This window comes from Pogona vitticeps, chromosome 2, assembly GCF_051106095.1.
Source record: "Pogona vitticeps strain Pit_001003342236 chromosome 2, PviZW2.1, whole genome shotgun sequence".
Classification (NCBI taxonomy): Eukaryota; Metazoa; Chordata; class Lepidosauria; order Squamata; family Agamidae; genus Pogona; species Pogona vitticeps.
The window spans coordinates 114,066,760-114,080,676 of NC_135784.1; positions in this window are offsets into that span (position 1 = coordinate 114,066,760).

The following is a 13,917-nucleotide window of genomic DNA, read 5'->3' on the forward strand; positions in this document are numbered from 1 at the left end:
TGGATCTCCTCTCAATCTCAATCTCTATCTGCATCTCTATCTCTATCTGACTCCTCCTTCTCCTGCCAAACCTTCACATAACTGCTGACTCCACCTCTCCAGTCCTTTCATAGGCTCATGCAAATTAGCTCATGACTATGAATAGCATGAGTGATGTAGGGCGATCATCACAACCCCTTTTAAGGCTTGATAGATTCCAGTGATTTGAACATGCTTAGAAGGAAGCACATAGCCATATGTCTTAAACGGTTTCTTTCTTGACATTATCATTACCTAGTCTTAAGAGTCCTGCGTATGTGCTGGCTTTCTGTGGCAGTAACAATCCAGACTTTGCACTATTTCATGATCATGTAGAGAGCCAGCATGCAACTGCACTTCTTCAGACTCTGTGATGATCGTGTAAGCAAAGGCAAGATGAAGAGAGGTGAGCCTAGAGGCTTCCTTGTAAGAGTTATCAAATAACTAAATTCTATAAAATCTGAATAAGGACTTATTGCTTAGGCTTCTGTTCATGAATATGGATACTTCCAATATCCACCAACCAGCTCTGTCCAAATAAAAAAAAACTTTATTCTTGGGAGAAAAGGAAAAAAAATCTGACTTGCTGGAATACACCAAAGTCTGTCTCGTCCAGCAGTCTTTTCCTCAGAAGTGACCCATGAGAGAACATTCACACAAGTAAACCACGAATGCTATGTTCTTCACATTGCACATCTCCAGCATGTGGATCAAGCAATTAAACTTATAAAGCTATCTTGATCCCGTCACCAGATCAGAAATCCAACTGATATACCTTGAGATTTTCCTTCCTTAGGTATCCTTCAGTTGGAAGAGACTATGGCAACGTGCTCTGTATGGAGGAGCTTGAGTGTCCTCTCCAGAGCACAAAGCCTGGGTAAAATAATATGGAGGATTGGCTGTTACCCAAGCAGCAAATCCCCTCTCTCCAAATGGCTGAAATAGTCCGATGAATAGGCAAGAACCAATACAACTGTTTCCATCGAGGTCCCAGGAGTTGATAGAATGAGGTCCCAGGAGTTGATAGAATTTATAAGAAGTGCATGCCTCGGGGACTCTGGCTCTGGATTTTGCCTCGAGGTAGACACCTGAAGCCTTTTCCATCAGTGGATATAGCCACGAGGCAGTGGCAGTAGCTAACTAATCTGATCAGCTCCCCCGTTTAACACTGACAGAGGAAGAGCGTCCTCTAAGCTCTGATTTTAAGAAACAGCTAAGCATTCCTTGGCAGGGTGGAGTGAAGAATACTTAGAAATGTATATTGCAAAACTTTGTATATTAAGTAACATTGCAGCCTACTATTAAAGCCAAGTACATCCCAATTATCTTTATTCTGGTATGTGTGTCCACCTTGAGATAACATTTTAGATTTTTTAACATTTTCCACTTCAAACCCCCCCCCAAGGCTATTTTCCACTTCACCCCACCCCAAGGCTATTTAAAGAGCTTGATTGAATGGATTATATGACTGCAGAATAAAGCACAATAAAGCGATGAGATTTATAGTATATCTCAACCAGCAGATGTTGTCATAAGAGGGATTTCTGATTGTTTTATTTTAGTGACAGGTTTTCTACCAAAACATGTCAGAATAAATTGGCAGGGTTTGGTTGCCCCTCTAACTTGTAACTGAGGGCGGGGTGTGTGGTTATTGCTGCTCTTGCTTTGGCAGGAAAATATCCAGCCCTGAAAAAAGAAGCAGAACTGTAGCGATTTTTAAAAAGCAGTTAAGAGTAGAGATGTGATGAAATCTCAGCTGCATCTCACTTGTGGTTAAGAAAAGATGCCTTGACAGGGTGACACAGCACATTGCAGATTTCCATGAGAGATTGTGCCTCCAGCGCAAGATCCAGACACTGAAGAACATCTTTGTGTACTGGCAAACAGGGCAAAATGTCTCTCCTGTCTTTTGCCTTTCTGAAGCTAACAGCATCTGCGCAGCAAACGTTGCTAGCAAAAAAGATGTGTTAAGGGCACATTTTCCTTCAAGCACTAGAGAACCTTTGACTTCTAATGTCTTGTAACAACTTGTTATTCAAATTCAAAGAGAAAAAAAATACAAAAACTAGCATACAGAAGCATCCAATGTCAGAGTGAGAGGAATATGAGTCCCAAAACTCTTTGATTTTTCACATCTCTCAGTCCAACTTAAGTGACACTTGTGTATTTTTTAACACGTGTATTCTATTTTATTTTTATTACTTGCCATCAAGTAGCCCTCAACCTATAGTGCCCTTTGAATGAGTGATCTCCAAAATGTCCTGTCCTCAACAAACTCAAACCTGTGGCTTCCTTTAGGGAGCCAGTCCATCTTGTATTTGGTCTTCCTTTTTTCCTGCTGCCACTCACCTTTCCTAGCATCATTGTCTTTGGCAGAGAATCTTGCCTTTTCATGATGTGCCCAAAATAGGATAGCCTCAGATTCAACTAGACATGGGGATGAATATAAAAATGAATCAGGATATTCAGTGAATATCCCTGATTTGTCAGCTATTTGTTGCTTCATGTTCTTGGGGTCCAGAGACCCCAATGAATATGAAGCAACAAATATAACCCTTTTATATCCATCCCTTCATTCCCTATCAGCTTATGCCCCCGCGGTTCAGCTGTTTCTCAGGGGCATAAGCAGAGAGGGATTGTTAAAGCCTGCCTGAAGGGAATCCTACACCTGGGGCTGGGGGGATAGCTTGGATCCCCCTTTCCTCCTCTTCCTATGCCCGCATGGGATAGGAAGAAGAGGGAAGGGATCAAAGTAGGATCAAAGCAATCCCGCAGCCCTGCTGCCTTTGCAAAGATAGCTTGGGTCCCTCTTTCCTCTTCTTCCCATGCCCCAACAGGGATAGGAAGAGGAGTGTAGCCTGATTGAAGTGATACCAGCAGGGCTTGAGAATCACTTTGATCCCTTTCTTCTTCTTCCTATGCCACACGCCATAGGAAGCTGTGGGGGCTGGGTATTTTTATCTTTCCTCTTTTTTAGCTAGCCCTTCTGAGTCTTACCCTTCCTCTGATTTCTTGGCTGCAGTTTCCATTTGGACCGATGATTGAACCAACATATGCCAAATCTCTGACTATTTAAATTTCTTCATTATTTTGGTCTGTTTCATGTTCTGCTGCAGTCTTGCTTTGATATTTTCTTATTTATTATTTGTTTGTTTGTTTATTGCATTTATATACTGTCCCATTATCACATAACAATATTCTGGGCAGTTAGCAATATAATAATGAATAGAATTGACATTAAAATCAACTCCTGAATCAAATAAGAACAAATACCACTAAAAGTCCAAAAGGCATATTTTCTAAATGCAGGAAGAGGACAGGAGTCATAAGGTCAGGCAGGGTTGCATAGAAAGGCTTCCCTATAAAGAAAAGTATTCAGAAACCTCTGAATGTTAGGACAGAGAGGGCCAGGTGTAGCTCTACTGGCAGCTGGTTCCAAAGTGTAGGTGCCACTGTGAAGAAGGCCTAGTCCGTTGTGGCTGAAATCTGGGCCTCCCTTGGAGTGAACACCTGGAGGAGCAAGGTCTGGAAGGATCTGGTTGGACAGTTAATTAACCTTGGAGAAAGATGCTCCAACAAGTAATTCTTTCACTTTCACTAAAAGTTGATTCAAGTCATTGCAGAAGCCTCTGTGCTGCAGGGCACTGGTTCTTAACCTTGGGTTACTCAGGAGTTTTGGACTGCAACTCCCAGAAGTCTTCACCACCAACTATGCTGGCTGGGGTTTCTGGGAGTTGCAGTTCAAAAACATCCGAGTAACAAAGGTTAAGAACCACTGCTGCAGGGTCAGAAGACCAGCAGTCGTAAGATCGAATCCACGTGACGGAGTGAGCTCCCGTTGCTTTGTCCCAGCTCCTTGCCAACCTAGCAGTTTGAAAGCATGCAAATGCAAGTAGATAAATAGGTACCACCTCGGTGGGAAGGTAAAACGGTGTTCCCTAGTCATGCGAGCCACGTGACAACGGAAACTGTCTTCAGATAAGCGCTGGCTCTACGGCTTGAAAAGGGGATGAGCACTGCCCCCTATAGTCGGACATGACTGAACTAAAAATTTCAAGGGGAACCTTTACCTTTACCTAGCTATAAGATGGTACCATCTGCATATTTGAAATTACTGATGTTTGTACCCCAATGTTTACTCTGCCTTCATCTGAATCTATTCTGGCTTTCTGTATGACATGCTCTGAGTACAGACTGAATAAATAAGGGAATAAAATGTACCCTTGTCTGACACCTTTGCCAATAGGAAATTGTTCTGTCTTCCATATTCTGTCCTAACAGTAACATTTTGCCCACAGTACAAGTTACACATCAGGACAATCAAACGCTGTCACACCTATTTCTATTGGCACAACCCATAGTTCCTCGTGCTCTACAGAGTCAAGCATAAACTAATCTTCTTCTGAAACTCTTTGATGCACTCCAGTAGCCAGTGGACATTTGCAATATGTCTATTTATCCCTTCCCAATAAACACTGAAAGTGGCTAATGAAGCAGACTGTGACCACAAAGTAAATGAAGACATACATAATAAAGGAAACTGAGATCTATTCCCTTGCCCTGCAGAGAAATATTTGTAGCAAAGTGGTTTTTGTTTGTTTGTTTTAAAACATGCCCACCTAGAATGTGGAAATTAAGCAAGCATTGTAAAAAAGAGAGTTTGAAATGCTGGGCTTAACCTCAGGAAAATGTTCTATCCTGTGTATGTGTCTGCCTAACCTGCAAAGGTTTGCCTGGGAGCAGAGGAGGGCTTCTTTCTCTGAGCAGGTTTCTGTTGCAAGAGGCAGTCCTTCTGATGTCATTGTCCTGGACCAGTTTGGGCTTACGTGTCAATACCAGCACTTTGCATGAGGCCCAAAAGGAAACAAATCACGCAGTTCATGGTATGCTCCCTGGAACAGATTCCACTTTGAAATTACACCGCTGCACTTTATACAACCTGACCTCCTGACCTTTTTTGTTTTTAAAGGGCAGTTCCATGCAACATTTACCAGGGTTCTCTCCCGAACATTTTCAAACCATGCATTATTGTGGCCATGTCATTTCCCCCTAGAAATGGTCCCTGTGAGTGAAATAAACCAACCTCGAAAAGGGCTTTCCTGTCTACTTCTGTGGCCCCAGCCTCTATGAAAATTCCTGAATCATGAACATGTTCCTTTATAAGAAGTGCATGATAGATCTGCTTAGGCCCATCCCATTTCCAACAAACAGCCCCTCTTTTGTCCAAATGAACACACGAGTACTTCCTACTACTCACACGTGCTTGTCAGGTATTCAGTTAGATAACTGAACCATTAACCTAGTATGATCCACTCTGGAGAACCATTGCATCATTTGCTGCTTGGCAAACTGGTAAACTTGGAGTGGGCAGAGGTTCCCTGTTTTGCTGAATGTGTGGCTGTGTTGCATAATCTAGTTTATTTAGAAATACCAGTGTGCACCTGGGACTTCCAGAACAGAAGTGATGTGTCCTATTGCTGAGTTATGAAACCACCCATTTCCTTTAGTTTGGATTAAATTCCAGTTTGTGAATACACATCTGACCCTCTTTGGACAGACATCACGACAGGACTTCTGGATCCTTTTAAGGAGACAAGCAGGTTAGGTGGCACCAAGCAGTGATGTCCCCTAACAACAACTCTTTTCAGACTGGTAAACCAGTTACCTCATCCTACACTGTATGGAGATCTGTTTCACATACCATGTGCTCCGAAAAGGAAAAGCCTGTTTGTCCATCAGAGCTCTTTATCAATCAGGACACTTTGAATAAACAGCACAGAGGAGAATGAAGTTTGGAATTACGCCTGGAATGTGACGGTGTAACTTTTAGAGATACCCATAGAACTGATCAGAAGCTTTGCACTTCACCCATCCCAGACACTGTTCTAAATTTCTGATCATTACTTAAGATAGAAAAAGATGTTCTAGACAGTCTGTCAGTAGAATGGAAAGTGTGTTAATGTTGGAGAGACATCCAGTTTTAGGAATCATCCTAGAAGGGATTAGGTAAAAAGGTAAAGGTTCCCCTTGACATTTAGTCCAGTCGTGTCTGACCCTAGGGCGCGGTGCTCATCCCTGTTTCCAAGCCATGGAGCCAGCGTTTGTCCGAAGACAATCTTCCATGGTCATGTGGCCAGCATGACTAGACAAGGGACACCGTTACCTTCCCACCGAGGTGGTACCTATTTATCTAATTGCATTTACATGCTTTCAAACTGCAAGGTTGACGGGAGCTGGGACAAGCACCGGGAGCTCACTCCATCGCGTGGATTCGATCTTACGACTGCTGGTCTTCTGACCTGCAGCACAGAAGCTTCTGCAGTTTAACCCACAGTGCCACCACATCCCAGAAGGAACTAGAGATAAGCACTAATAAGAAAAATGTGATCTGATTTGTGATTCATCAATGTCAATGAATCACAAACCACAAATTATGAATTTATAATTTCTTTCTGATGAATAGATGAATCAATTTGTTGATTCATTTTTTACTTTCCTGGAAAGGAAAATTGGATTTAGATTATATAATGCAATGATACTACTGAGTATCATTTAAGAGTGTTTAAGAGTGTTTCCTATTATTACATTGCCATTACTCTGAATGCAGTGCTCAAAGATCTCTGTGATCATCTCCTCTCATTGTTCTAATTGAAGCTACTGCCAGGACAGAATTTGGAGAAACAGAATGGCTTTCCATAGGCAAATGTGTCAGACACAGATCTATTTTATCTCCTTATCTAGTCAATCTTTATGCAAAATATATTATACAGAAAGATGGACGAGGAATGAAAATTTGTGGAAGAAATATCAATAAGATATGGAGGTAACTCCACATTTCTGGCAGAAAGCAGCAGTGAGTTGACAGTGAAAAAAAGAAAGTGCAACAACAGGACTTTTGCTCAATACTGTATTAAGAAGTCAATTGCTACAGAAGAAAGTCTTAAATTTAGTGTTCACAATGAAGGAACTGAAATTGTTAAAATTTGGTATGCCCTGGTTCAAAGAGCAATCCCAATGGAGACTGCAGGCAGGAAATCAGAAGACTTGGAAGGACAGCTATGGAAGAACTAAAAGGGATCTAAAAGTAAAAGGAGATGACACTGGAGACACAGCAAAGCTCACCCATATGATGACATTCCCAGATACTATGTACGGAGGTGAAAAATAGATAGTGGAGCAAGCTGGCAGGAAAATATTTATTCATTTGAAAGGTGCTACAGGAGAATTTTGTTGGATACCATGGAGTCCCAGAAAGGCAAACAATTGGATCCAAGATGAAATCAAGTTTGAAATTTCTCTGAAGAAAAAAATGGCAAAGCTGAGTGCATTGTGCTTTGAACACATCAGAAGAGGACAGAACCCGATGGAAAAGACAATAATGCTAAGAAAAACTGAAAGCAGCAGGAAAAGAGGAAGACCAAGATGGATTGATAAGGTGGATTGACTCAATAAAGGAAGCACATTCTACTTCGTATGTACTGACCAGAGCTGTGTCTTTTTGGAAATCACCAATTCACAGGGCCACCACAGGTCAGATTTGACAGTGCAAAAGAATATGAATTAACCAGGTGTGGAATCCTTTTATTTTTTAAAGTGAAAATATTTATGAAAAAAGGTCCTTTCCCTGTTTTTACATGGGCCTAAGCAATGAATTATGCCTGTGCAAACATGCAGCCATTCCCTTAAAACTTTTGTGTAATATATGAAGTGGAACAAAAGACTCCCACTGCCACTTCTTCTGTTGGGTGAGAACTAACATTTCCCTATAATCTACTTAAAGATTCCTACAAATGGTTAAATAAACTGAAATTTAGGGTTGCCTACTCCTGGAATAAATTTAGTGAATCAAAGAATCCACTAGAGGGAGATACAGTATAAACAAAGGAGAGAGGAAGTGTACTAATACTGGAGAACTCCAGAAACATTTGTATGGATTTTTAAAGTGAAATTCATCACTGTCACACTCTTGATCTTTTCAGTATTTTACAATGCTAAACAATTCCAGAAGTGGCACTCAATCCTATGTACCTATACGTAAGAGTAAGCTCTGTTTCCAAAACAGACTGCCAAGGAATATCAAGGAGAGACAAGAGGGCCTTTTTAAATGAACAGTGCAAAGATATAGAGGAAAAATAAGAGAAAGGGAAAAACCAGAGATCTGTTCAGGAAAATTGGAGATATCAAAGGAACATTTTGTGCAAAGATGGACATGATAAATTACAAAAATGGAAGGGACCTAACCGAAGCAGAAGACGTCAAGAAGAGGTGGCAAGAATACACAGAGGAATTATGCCAGAAAGATCTGGATGTCCCAAACAACTCAGATAGTGTGGTTGCTGACCTTGAGCCAGACATCTTGGGGAGTGAAGTTAAGTGGGCCTTAGAAAGCATGGCTAACAACAAGGCCAGTGGAGGTGGTGGCATTCCAGTTGAACCATTTAAAATCTTAAAAGATGATGCTGTTAAGGTGCTACACTCAATATGCCAGCAAGTTTGGAAAATTCAACAGTGGCCAGAGGATTGGAAAAGGTCAGTCTGCATCCCAATCCCAAAGAACAGCAGTGCTAAAGAATGGTCCAACTATCATACAATTGCATTCATTTCACATGCTAGCAAGGTTATGCTCAAAATCCTCCAAGGCAGGCTTCAGCAGTATGTGGACTGAGAACTTCCAGAAGTACAAGCTTCTGGATTTCGAAGGGGCAGAGGAACTAGAAATCAAATTGCTAACATGTGCTGGATTATGGAGAAAGCCAGAGAGTTCCAGAAAAACATCTACTTCTGCTTCATTGACTACGCAAAAGCCTTTGCCTGGGTGGACCACAACAAACTTTGGCAAGTTCTTAAAGAAATGGGAGTGCCTAACGACCTTATCTATCTCCTGAGAAATCTATATGTGGGACAGGAAGCAACAGTTATAACTGGATATGGAACAACTGATTAGTTCAAAATTGGGAAAGGAGTATGACAAGGCTGTATATTGTCTCCGTGCATATTCAACTTCTCTGCAGAATACATCATGCGAAAGGCCCGACTGGAGGAATCCCAAGCTGGAATTAAGATTGCAGGAAGAAATATCAACAACCTCCGATATGCAGATGATACCACTCTGATGGCACAAAGTGAGGAGGAATTAAAGAACCACTTAATGAGGGTGAAAAAGGAGAGCACAAAAAATGGTCTGAAGCTCAACATAAAAAAAAAACTAAGATCATGGCCACTGGTCCCATCACCTCCTGACAAATAGAAGGGGGAAATATGAAGGCAGTGACAGATTTTACTTTCTTGGGCTCCACGATCACTGCAGATGGTGACAGCAGCCACAGAATTAAAAGATTCGTACTACTTGGGAGGAAAGCGATGACAAACCTCGACAGCATCTTAAAAAGCAGAGACATCACCTTGCCGACAAAGGTCCGCATAGTCAAAGCTATGGTTTTTCCATGTATGGAAGTAAGAGCTGGACTATAAAGAAGGCTAACCACTGAAGAACTGATGCTTTTGAACTGTGGTGCTGGAGGAGACTCTTGAGAGTCCCCTGGACTGCAAAGAGAATAAACCTATCCATTTTGAAGGAAATCAACCCTGAGTGCTCACTGGAAGGACAGATCCTGAAGCTGAGGCTCCAATACTTTGGCTATCTCATGAGAAGAGAAGACTCCCTGGAAAAGACCCTGATGCTGGGAAAGTGTGAAGGCAGGAGGAGAAGGGGACGATAGAGGATGAGATGGTTGGACAGTGTCATCGAAGCGACCAACATGAATTTGATCGAACTCTGGGAGGCAGTGGAAGACAGGAGGGCCTGGTATGCTCTGGTCCATGGGGTCATGAAGAGACAGGCATGACTAAATGCCTAAAGAACAACAACAAGCTCTGTTTAATATAGTGGGATTTCTGAGCAAATATGCATAGGAATGTTTTGCTGTATATTCCTATAATTTGCTTAGTTCAGAGATTCTAAATCTCTCCATCTGGAATGGCTAAAGCTAGGTATGTGCACTGTCTTCAGAAAAATGTGCAAAGAACAAAGCAAGACAAATGGTGTGATTCTGGTGTGATTCTGAAGCAGAGCAAGGAGCTACTACTGTTCAACAGTCAATGGATCCTTCATGTTCCTTTCAGCATTTGTAAAGTTAAAAAGATGGTCCGATATTTGAATTGAGAAGGGATCAGTCCATCTATATTCCCTTGCAGCTACTTCTCCAGACATTTGACTGAGCAGCAGAGCAAAGAAAAAAAAAGACTGGCCTCACTGTTTAAACAGCCTTTTTGCATCCTGGAATGTTCTTATTCTTTGTCTTCTCAGCTTATTTTACTTAACTTCATGTGCATTTTGTGCCATCAAGTCCGAACAAACTTATAGTGAATCTCATGGGGCTTTCAAGGTAAGCGAGATGTTTAAGGAGTGGATTTATCAGTTCCACCCACCCCCAAGTGAGTTTCTATGACTGAGCTGAACCCTGTTGTCCAGAGTCCTCGTCCATCACTATCGACTACACCACACTGGAAACCCTTACTAAACTTTACTGAAACATTATTACATTATCAGGACTAAAAGTGTCTGTGATCACCATTCACAGGATTTTTTTTAAAAAAGAGAGATCTAGAAAAATAAAAATAATGTCACAGATCTTTGGACAGAGATAGAGATAATTCATCAAGAGCATTTAAATTTCCTCTGCAACCCCTTATTTCCTCATACAGATTGAGTTTTGAAATACAGTTCAGTGACATAATGACTGTGGTATGTATGAAAATTGGTCTATATTGGTCTGTTTTGCCCATTATTTGGATACGGAGCTGGTTGGACAGGTTGGCACACACCCTTAGCTTGAAGACTTCTCAGTGTAAAGTTGGGATGGACTGTTTGTGGACCTCGTGACAGTGTTAGGCTGCAGCCTGGCATCATTTTATTTATTTATTTATTTATTAGATTTCTATCCCGCCCTTTTAGACAGAGTCTACTTCAGGGCGGGTTGCATTATACATTATAAACTGAAACAATTAAAACAATTCAAAACAATAATGTTAGTAAGGCTCAAGATGGGGAAAACAGAAAATTATAGTAAGAATAAAGTCAAGTATTGACAGGAGGGAAGACCTGCCTAAAGAGCCAAGTTTTTAATTGGCTCTTAACAATTATCCTTCACCATAGGCTTTGCTGTTTAGGGAGGATCTAAGCAGTTGCCCATCTGATAACAGCAGTACCAGCACAGTTTTCAAGCAGCAAGGTAAGACTCTCAGGAATAATCAAAGGCCTGCTCTTAGATCAAGATACAAAATAGCATAGAATATTAAAACCATTTGTTATAGGTAATTTTTAAAATCCCCACAGATTTCAACGGTTTCAGTTCCCAGAAGCTAACATGACCAATAGTAAGGGATTATGAGAACTGTTGTCCAAAGCACTTGGACAGGTGTCCTCTACCCTGTTGCACAGTGAGGCTGTCCACAAAAATCAGTCTGCTGATCAGTCCACCATTAAGGCAAGGAATTTTAATTTCTATAATATATACTAGAGGTGGGGGTATTCGTATACGAATACAAATACCCCAGTGCAGCTGGACTTAATGAGGGTTCAGCCCCTGGAGTTGGACCATCCATTCATATGTCTGGTGCCAGTGGTCCTTCCAATCACTTCCGGAGCACTGCTGTCTTCCCGTTCAGCTTGCCATTCCAGGCAGGGGGAGGGAGGACAAGTCTCCCTACATGGCTGTCGAGTCACTAACTGAGCAGGAAGACAGCAGTGCCCCCTGCCTGGGTGGCTATTTCTGCTATACATCAAAGGGATCGTGGAAAATGGAAAAACACACACTGCAAAAGGTCAACAAACTCTACCCAGCCACAAGGACCAGTGATCACTGTACACAAAAGACCAGCTAGCAACATCCATCAATCACAGTGACAGATAAGCTCTTCCCCTTATCACAACAATGCACCCACAAAAATCAACAGCAACAACGCTGATCACCAAAATTTTGGGCAAGGTGCCCCCTCTGCTCAGTTCATGAGCTCCTTCTGAATCTGACAAGCCTCCACACCTGTCAAACATTTGCCATAATAGGTTTGTTATGGTTTAATAAAGTTTCCTTGGCTCCCCCCCATACAATATAAGAGTGATGGGGCTGCTGCACCTTCGGAAATGTCCCTAGAAACTCACACAAACTTTGGAAAGAACCTAAAGAAATATTCCAAAGACGGACCCTAAACAATCTCTCTAAATTACCCCTTCAGCCAAGTTGACTGCATATTTTAAAAATCATTTGTAGCAGACATACTATCACAGCAACGATCAAACAAGCAACAGATTTAACTACACGTAGTTTGAAAAAACCTTCCTGTTTGACTCTGCTAACATTACACTGTACAAACAGCAACGCCATAAAAGACACGTACCTGAGGATATTATCGTTCGAAAATATTTGCAAGGACGGACAAGATGGCATCAATGTTATCAGCACTGTGGAAACTATGAAATATACATGTAATAATCTTCCTGCTCTACTTTTGTCAGGTGTCTTTGTCACTGAACTGATGATTCACCCCCAATCTTATGGTCAAAGGCGTGGGTCTGCTTGTGACTGGAAATCTGGGAATCTGGTGACCAGATCTACACCAATCAGTCCCATTATCTGTAACTTCAGAAACAGGTTGAGCAATCTGAAAAGAACAATCATATTTACACCTGTGCAAAAATGGCTTTCCAAAATTCTCCACCTTATTTATGGACAAAGAATTTTTCCATGAGAAAAATAAATTCTCCAGGAATCTCTCAGAGGTTCCCACAAAGTGTCATGCCACAGCTTTGTTCATTTTCTTCCATGGGACTTTAATTTTTGCATTTCAAGGATTAAGAACAAGAACAGTGGCAGCTTGTCGCTGAGTTTTGCTTCTTTTGCAAGGTTTTCTACCTAGTATTATTCTGGGGTATTGTAGTCATTGCTTGGGAGATAGCTAACGAGAAGTGTTGCAGAAATTTTGAAATGAACTTCCTTTCTTTCAAAAGAGTGCAAATCAAAGACATTCGGAAGAGAGAAATTCTCAGCACAGAACTAGTTGTATTACCATGAGCCATCTAGTGACAGAGGTGGGAAGTGAACTTGGTTGTTAAATATAAAAGCAGTCTAGCTACATGATCAATAAGTGGAATCAAAAGGCCGAGTTGGGTGATAACTTTATCAGGCCGTGAAAGGAAGGAAGGAAATTAAAAACTGACCTTCAAATCTTTCATAACTCTTCATTACAGTCCACAGAACTGACAAGAATTGCAAATATTGGCAAGAGGATAAGTGCAGAAAAGTTCCAAATTCATCTTAGTCAAATGTTAAAAACACATGAAGTGCAGGTATCTAGGTTCTAAAATGGAAACCATATGCATGGAAAGCCTGATAGAGGTGTAGTTTTATCAGGCTGTATCTTCATGGGTACTGGCTGGATAGATCAGTGGTTTAGATACCTGGCTGCTGAGTCAGAGTTTGAGCGTTCAATTCCCCACTGTGCTTCCTGGGAGAAGAGCCAGCCTGTGCTGACATATGCAAGCTGCAAAGTCCCAGGATAGCCCCTTCCCTTCCCAAAAAATGGAATGGGAAAACACTTCTGAGTACTCTCCTCCTGGAAAACCTTGAAAAGGGTTGCCATAAGTCAGAATTGGTTTGAAGACACATGATGATGATGATTCAAAAATACCAGACACAATCAACCAAAATTATAAAAAACATAGACCGTGCAAATTGGAACTGGGAAGCTCAATTTCTCAGCACCAAACTCAACCATCTGAATTGGGCCTTACAGGCGAATGGCTATTGCAACAATGAAATCACAAAAGCCATCAAACCACGAAAACAAGACCAAACTGAAGAGAAAAAACAGCCACCCACAAAGTACCATAATTTGAGAAAA